The following is a 6300-nucleotide window of genomic DNA, read 5'->3' on the forward strand; positions in this document are numbered from 1 at the left end:
GAGGCTTCCAAAGCGCTGGTCTCTACCCCATAGATTAAAGCTCCTTACACTCACCTTGGGATCATTCCTGCTCTCTGCAGGTGTGCTGTGCTGAAGCGGAGGGGTCAGGTACAAACCAGGAGGTGGGGCCGGGCGGGAGGGGCGGGGTCAAACCACAGGGGCGTGGCCACAGTGGAGACGTGATCAAGCGCACATGTGAAGTGTAGTCAAGTCATAGGGGGTGGGGCCGGGTGGAGGGGCGGGGTCAAGCCACAGGGGCGGGTCACTGTGGAGAGGTGTGGTTAAACGGTAAGGGCAGGGCCGGGGTGGAGGCGAGATACCGGAGAAGGAAATGGCCAGAAAGAGGGGTGGGGCCAGGATGGATGGGCGTGGCCAAGCCATGGGTGTGAAGGTGGGGTGAGGGCAGGAAAAGGGGAGGAGCCAGACAGAAGGGTGTGTCCAGGATGGGGCGTGGCCAACCATAGGGGTGGGGTCAAGCACTGGGAGAAGCCAGGATGGAGGGGCAGAGCCAAACCACAGGGTGGGGCCAAGGTGGAGAACATGTGGTCAGGGTGTGGTCAGGCCATAGGGGCAGGGCCAGGTCGGAGGGGCTGGGTCAGACATGGGCGTGGCCAGGCTGGAGGGGCGGAGCCAGGCAGGGGCGGGGCCACACTGTCCTGTGAGGGGAGGGAGGACACGCCCATCCTGACGCCCAGTCTTTGAGGTCCCCGCGGTGTCACTGCCCCTGCTTCAGGGCCTCCATGTTTCCCGCCTTCATGACTGGCCCTCAGGAGTCGGGGCTGAAGGAACCCCGCTGCGCAGAGCGTGAGCATCACACACCGTCTGTCCGCGCGTGGATTCCTTCCGACTTTATCACGTATTTTCTTCCCTTCCGGGTCCTCACCCCATTCCCCTCCCCGCCGTCAGGAAATCGCCGAACCGTGTTCGACGACGATCTTGTTATTTGAACGTGTTCTTGGAGCGCGCCCATTGCTGAGACCAACGTTCTCATGTGATTAATTTCATTCTGCGTGTTTCTAAACTTTTACAAATAATCACGTTTAAAGATGCTCCCGTATTGCTCCGCATGCACCAGCTCACGCTGCTCCCTTGCTGCGTGGGTCTCCGTGTGCGCCCACCCCGTTTTCCTCTGTTCTCCCGGGACACCCGCCCGGGTCCTGTGTCCCTCCCGGCACCCACAGGCAGGCTCAGAGGTCGTCTGCGGGGCTGGCTCAGCACCTCCCTGGGTGTCTACTGGAGGCGAGACCGCTGGGTCCAGGGCCCTCCGTCCACCCCCACCTGCAGGACGTCCCTGCGCCCCTGCCTCCCTGCCCAGGCGGGGCAGCCGCCAGCTTCCCAATCACCACCCGGGTGGAAGGGGGCACCCTGGGCGTGGCGTCTTGGCATGTTGGGAGTCGCTCTCCAGGTGCTGCCTGCTCACATCCTCTGTCCATTCCTCGGGATTTCTCCCTGTTTTCCTGTTGATTCGCAAAGTCACATTGTACATTTCACACACTGATCACTTTCCAGTTTTAAACCTGGCAAATCTCTCCTGCCATCTTGCCAGTTGTCTAATAATTCTGTTCGTGGTCTTCATTAAGCAGGCGTCCCTTGTTTTGATGTGACGAAACGAATCATTTTTCTACGGTTTGTGCTTTCCACATTCGTTTAAAAAATTGTTCCCAGGCACAAGTTCCCAAAGACTCTCCGTGTTCTCCTGTTTCCTCTCTTCATATTCGGGTTCTGATCCACCTTTGTCTGCGGTGTTGGGTGGGGGTCGGCCTTACTTCTCTCGACACAGACAACCCGTTTTCCTGGCGCCAGTTTTACACAACCCATCTTCTCTCCACTGTCTGTGGAGCCGGCTTCATCATGGTTTTAATAAAGATCCTGTGAGCATCTTACTTAGCTTGGTTGGTATTCCTGAAACGTTCTGTATTCGGTGGACTGTGCTCCCAGGGGAAAACAAACCCAAATCACACAGAGGAATGGAAACGTCATTCTCATCAATAGCCAAATGCCCCCCGCTTTTCCTCCATCTGCGGTGCTGGTTACGAGCAGAGCTTTGGAGCCTAACAGGCTGGTCTGGACACAGATCCTGGGATGGGGACTCGGGAACAGGTGGTGTGTAAAGGGAAGACCTGGGAGCCCGGACAGAGACGGGGTTAGGACCAACGGAGCTGTGAGCACCAGGAGTGACCGAGATGGCTTCCTCCTGGTCCTGCAGGGGAGCCCGGGAGCATGAACTCTGCCTCAGCCGCCCTGTTGGAGGCTCCCACACCTGTCACTGGTCCAGGCCTCGCTGGGCGGGGAGGATGAGGCAGGGCCAGCTGCTGAGTGTGAAAAAACTCACTCCCAGGGGCAGCCACAGCAGCAGCACAGCCCCTGCCAGGCTTCTGGGGTGTGAATAATTTCACCGTGACTGGTGTTCAGCCTGTGTCATACCTGGTTTATGTAATTTCTGAAAACTGTAAACAACAAAATCATCTCCCACAAGCTGGGAGGAGGCCGCATCAGCACGGAGGGCCCCAGGCGGCTCTGTCTCACTGCGATGGGGCCAGGCCGGCTCAGTGGCCTCAGGACAGTTGTCAAGAGGAGTGTCAGGAGCCAGCCCTGGAGAGAAGAACCAGAAGCCCGAGAGGGGTCCCTGGGAATGGTGAGGGCCAGGGGATCTGAGTGGAGCCCCCTGGGTCTGGGTCCAGCTCCTCCCACTCAGACAGGTCCTAGAAGGTTATCAGGGAGCTGTCCCAGAGCAGCTTGTGGGAGCTGATTCTCACATGTTCAGGGGTTTTATGAGCTGGTTGTTAAACAGCTAGCACTTGAAATTGGATATGCTGGAACATTTGCACCAGGGCACCTGGCAATCTCCACAACTCAGGGTGCTTTGTCTTCCTGGAGAGCTGCCTGTTAAATGTCACCAGCACCCCTGTGATTGCCTCTCAGCGCACCCCAGCCTCTTCCTCTGTCAGTGGGAATGGGACCATCCCTCACCCAGGTCCCTGAGGGTGTTAAGTGATATGAGACAGCATTAAGCCCTAAGCTCAGGGCCGAAAAGCTGTGTGACGGTTTCATCAGCCTGCCATGCCCGTGAGACGCACTGGCCGTGCCCCCCGCCCCAGGAAGACAGTCCAAGTTCACAGAGACCCTGAGTGCCAGGATCAAGTCCAGACCTTTCTGGACCTGTGGCCAAGCAGACAGATCAGCGTCCTCGGGCGGGGCTGTGAGGGGCACAGGTAGCTTCCTGCCCCCGCCCCCTGTAGCTCCTGCTGCCACTGCCGGGGTGGGGTGGGGTGGGAGGCCGGTGCCCCATAGAGAGGCCAAGGCAAAGGGGCTGCTCTTTCTAGAGCTGGCGTTGGGGTTTCAGGACAAGAGCAGAGAGAACTCAGTGACCCAGCTCTGGCCTCCACCGGGTAGGACCTGGCCTCCCTGCAGCCCCACCTGCAGCCGCCTTCCTTGCTGGAGGGCACAGAACAGCCTTCCCTGCGGACCACAGGGACCACCCAGACCCTGGGCTGTGAGGAGACCCTGTCCAGGGAGCAGGAGCACTGTTAGGCCTCTCCATGAAGGGGAGCCCACCTCTAGGCACCCAGGGTGCAAAGTGCCTGTCTAAGCACCAGTGACCCTTCCCCGGGAGATGGGAATGACTGTCCCAAATCATTGCGGGTGGAGCTGCAGGTTAGTAAATAAATGTACAAATGTACCTGATGCCAGGCAGATTTGCACTTCAGATAAACAGGAATGACCCCTACTCTAAATATGACCCCCACACCACCTGGGGAGTGCTCCCAGCAGATGGGGCTGCTCCAGCAGGAGGAGGAGGGGGCTGTGGGTGGGGACATCCCCACTGGGCCTGCTTTCCCCGCTTCCCCCCCCGGATTTGGACCACCCTGGACAAGACCAAGTACACAGGGGATGCTGGGGCCACAAGGGAAAGGATGCAAGGGATGCCGGGACAGAGGAGAGGGAACACAGGGGACACAGGAGAGGGGACACAGGGGACAGAGGAGAGGGGACACAGGGGACAGAGGAGAGGGAACACAGGGGACAGAGGAGAGGGGACACAGGGGACAGAGGAGAGAGGACACAGGGGACACAGGAGAGGGGATACAGGGGACAGAGGAGAGGGGACACAGGGGACACAGGAGAGGGGACACAGGGGACAGAGGAGAGGGGACACAGGGGACAGAGGAGAGGGGACACAGGAGAGGGGATACAGGGGACAGAGGAGAGGGGATACAGGGGACACAGGAGAGGGGATACAGGGGACAAAGGAGAGGGGACACAGGGGACAGGAGAGGGGGCACAGGGGACACAGGGAACACAGGAGAGGGGATACAGGGGAGGGGACACAGGGGAGAGGACACCAGGGATGTAGGGGAGGGCCACATGGTCACAGGAAACATGGGGATGAAAACACTTGATAACGTGTTAAAGCTTACCCTGTGCACTAATTCCCTAGTGGTGGGAGGTGCCCAGACCTCCGGGCATTCATGCCTGTGGGCAGATGCCTTACGTATAACCCGCTATGTAAGCACATTGAGCACGTTGATGTGTCACATATTTAGCTCTTGGACAGAAAACTTTTCTGCAAAATCTGTTATTTGCTTTTCCATATCCGTTTTCCATTCTGTTGCTAAATGAACCCCAGTGTTCTTCTGGGTGATCCCTCGGACCCCACCTCAGTGGTTGAGGAGGAACTAAGCCTGCCCCTCCGTTCCCGAGTCCAGATCTGACCCATCAGAACCAGTAAGTGACAGGGAGCTTTCTCTTAACGTTGGAATCCTGTTGCAAAATGTCAGAATCTGCTTGGAAACACCAACTGAGAACACATTTTGCATTTTTATTTTAAATGGGAAAATTATAATGTATGATGTCAAAATCTCCGATCAGTTCCCTAATTCAGCCAAAGCCCCGTAAAATGCTTACACACCGATATGGTGTGACTGAGTCCCCACCCAAATCTCCTCCTGACGTGGAGCTCCCGTAATTCCCACGTGTCATGGGAGGGACTTGGTGGGAGGTAATTGAGTCATGGGGGCGGACCTTTCCCAGGCTGTTCCTGCCATAGTGAATTTGGTTTTATAAAGGGCAGTTCCTCTGCACAGGCCCTCCTGCCTGCCGCCACGTCACACGGCATTGCTCCTCTTTTGTCTTTCACCGTGTTTGTGAGGCCTCCCCAGCCAAGTGGAGCTGTGAGTCCATAAACCTCTATCCTTTATAAATCAGCCAGTCTTGGGTAGATCTTCACCAGCAGCATGATAACCGACTAACACATATGAGGGTTCAAATGTGTGTCACGGTGCACCGTACTGACAGGGTTCTTTTTGATCAGCAGATAAATGGTCAACAAGGCTGTCAGCCAACTGTCACCTGTTTACAAATGGTGACCCCCAACCCGCAGCACAGGTCAGCATGTGTTAGCGTCCTTTGGCCCCCACTGGCACCTGGTGCACTTTTGAACACACAGGATTATAACAAGCATGTGTGTGATGTCACTTAGTTTCTAGACATAGTTTTGTTGGATGTGTTATATTAAGGTTTGTTCACGGGAATTGGATTAACTCTTATGTAATCATCGGCCATTTTTTCAAAGGGAGATCTGCACACTCTATGAATTTTGGCTATTAGAACCCAGAGGTGATTGACTGCACTCCCAGCCAATCGCAGCAAGGCATTCTATAGATTCTGTCAACTGATCCTAAAGTTGGAACAGCCAACCCCATGAGGAAGAAAAAGAACAGAGTTGGAGGACCCTCATACCTGACTTCAAGTCCTACCGTAAAACTACAATAACAAGATAGCGTGGTACTGTCACCGACAGCCATTCCCCCAGTGACAGGGTCTTTCCCTGTTGGGTGTCAGGAAGCCAATACATGGAACTGAAAGTGAGCGTCCAGCAGTGCAGGCTTTGTTCCAAGGCTGTGGGCTTGAGGAGGGGGTGCACAGCTCACAGATCAACTTGGCATCGGAGGGAGGGGTGGGGAGGCTGACATGGGAGGGGTGGGGAGGCTGACATGGGAGGGGTGGGGAGGCTGACATGTGGGGATTCATGGGAGGGGTGGGGAGGCTGACATGGGAGGGGTGGGGAGGCTGACATGGGAGGGGTGGGGAGGCTGACATGGGAGGGGTGGGGAGGCTGACATGTGGGGATTCATGGGAGGGGTGGGGAGGCTGACATGGGAGGGGTGGGGAGGCTGACATGTGGGGATTCATGGGAGGGGTGGGGAGGCTGACATGGGAGGGGTGGGGAGGCTGACATGGGAGGGGTGGGGAGGCTGACATGGGAGGGGTGGGGAGGCTGACATGTGGGGATTCATGGGA

The sequence above is a fragment of the Callithrix jacchus genome, chromosome 9 (assembly GCF_049354715.1).
Source record: "Callithrix jacchus isolate 240 chromosome 9, calJac240_pri, whole genome shotgun sequence".
Taxonomy (NCBI): Eukaryota; Metazoa; Chordata; class Mammalia; order Primates; family Cebidae; genus Callithrix; species Callithrix jacchus.